Here is a 2,512-nt window from a genome sequence, read left to right on the forward strand (position 1 = left end):
GAAGAATGCAAAATAATTTTCTTAAATATTATTTGTCAAATTTTATACAAACAAGTTTTATATGGCATTTGTAAAAAATGAGCAAAAAAGTAATGATGTGGAATATAACAATTTGTTTTCTGTAATAAAATATTTTAGAGGTGTTATCTCTCTCTGAGTCTTTCAAATATGCTCTATTTTATTCTAAGGAATTTTTTATGGTTACTACATTAGGTTTTTAATATTTATAAATCCTTGATCATATTATGACCAAATATTTTTCTAGTGGCTTGACGATATGTATATCTCTTGGCAAAATTCTTTGTTAATCTGGGTGCTGGTAGAATTCTGTTATCATTTTCACAACTGTTGGACACATTGTTGTGTACAATTTATGACTTCATTCTAAATATCTGGCAGAGTTTATTTAATACAATGCTGCTGGAATAAACTTCTCATATTTCTATTACGTGACACTTTGAAACTAAGCATATTAAGTGATTGAAGAACTTCACATCCAAGTATATATTACTATCATCATCTGAATGTCTCTTCTCACACCCACATATTCATTCAGGAAACGCATCCCAGATAATATCAGCAGTAGTGCCCCAACTCCTTAATAATCTATGAGTGAAAAATTGGGAAAAGCCTATCTCGTTCCTACTTAGGACACTATGTAAACCAATGTCTGATTAATTTTAAATATAAACATTCTCACACATATACATTGCAAAGTTTTTCAACAGTGTAGTAAGAATGCTCACAAATATAACTATTCATTTTTATTTCTGGAATGCTTCCCTTGATCCTGTTTATATATGGGAGAGGAAATAAAAATATGTAGCAAAAGTAGAAATACTATTTAACTTACAAAAACAAATCTAATATTTTTCTACAAATTTTACAATTTTGATTCTCAAATTTACCCATATTTTAGTCACAAGTCCTTTGGAGAATGTTATAAACTAAAGACTTCTCCAGCACCATCTGGTTTAGATTAGTGCAGACGTTACTGGTAAAGAGACAAGACTGTGGTACCAATCCTCTTTGTATATCATCTAATCCTGTATCTGTGCTCTCTGTATAAAACACAAGAATGCTGAAAGTCAGCCAGAGCAGAACAAAGCTTTAATCAATTCACTCTTTGTTGTTGAGGATGGTTTTGCTTCAGTGAGCAGAAATCTGATTATCCCTAAAAGGCTAATAGTAAAGTTTCTATGCACTCTGATAATGGTTTACTGACAGCATCACTTTTCCTATTTCAGTTTCCTCACTGAAATATGATTTCCTCCCTTCTGCCAATGAGGCTAAAAAAAGTGTTCAATTTACCTGATAAGGAGTATTAGGATGCATATGAACTTAGGAAATGAAATTCAACATATATTCATTAATTCCACAGAAACTATAATTGCTTAAGATATATCGGACATTGTGATAGGCAGTGAGGGATGTTTAGAGACCTTCTTAACTTCAAGATGCTTCCAGTCCGGCAGTGAACTCAAGCCAAGAACATATAATCATTACCCTTATTGGAGAAATATAAACCAAATTTCTTCTATTTTTTTTTCCAACAGTAAGATTGAAAAAAAAATGAAAGTACAAAACTGACACTTAAAATTACATTGTTTTTGTAAGGTTGAAATTAGTTTCTCTCTCTTTTACTTTACTTTTCCCTATGTTTATTTCAACTAAAAAAATAAACATAAGAAAAATAGATTAAGTGATTACATTTTATGCACCTTGATAAGGCAACAGTGTCATATTATATAAGGAACTTTCTGAAGTTCTAACACAGTGGTCCCCAACCTTTTTGGCACCAGGGACCAGTTTCATGGAATCATGGAAGACAATTTTTCACGGATTGGGGCTGGGAGTGCAGAGCTCAGGTGATAATGTGCAGCCCAGTTTCTATCCAGGCCATGGCCCTGGGGGTTGGGGACCACAGTTCTAACATACTTTATAAGATAAAAAAAGGAGTTATGTTTTAAAATATACTAACATTTTCATTAGGGCTCAAATCTTACCTAAGGACAATAAAATACTGGAAACATCAAACAGGAATAGAGCAAATTCAATTTAATTTAAATCACATTGGTAAAATATAAGAAATTAGGCAATGTGAGGTGTTTTATGTTTCTTTTTGCTAATCTTCCTTGCACATTTTAAAATGAATTTCCAGTACTCTTGCAAGCATAATGAATGTCTTTAAGAATTATTTTGAAATCACAGAACAAGGAAATGAATTTTGTCCTGTGAACCACGAAATGAGTCTTAGAAGAATAAACCTCCTTTTCAGAATCACATCTGTTCTGGTTCAATATATGTTTATCCCAGTTATGAAAAGTCACGATCAGGGAGGTTTTGATTATACAGGTACTGGTTTCAGAGACCCATTTTTATTGATCAGTATTTATTGTATAATGCTTTTATTAATGAGAATTTAAATTTAAATAATTCATTTGGTATTAGGTTTGAATTTATCAGATGTGGTGTCTACTCTAAAAACATGTTGGTGAATACTTTTATAGTT

The sequence above is a fragment of the Propithecus coquereli genome, unplaced genomic scaffold (genome assembly GCF_000956105.1).
Source record: "Propithecus coquereli isolate 6110/MARCELLA unplaced genomic scaffold, Pcoq_1.0 Scaffold24, whole genome shotgun sequence".
Lineage (NCBI taxonomy): Eukaryota > Metazoa > Chordata > Mammalia > Primates > Indriidae > Propithecus > Propithecus coquereli.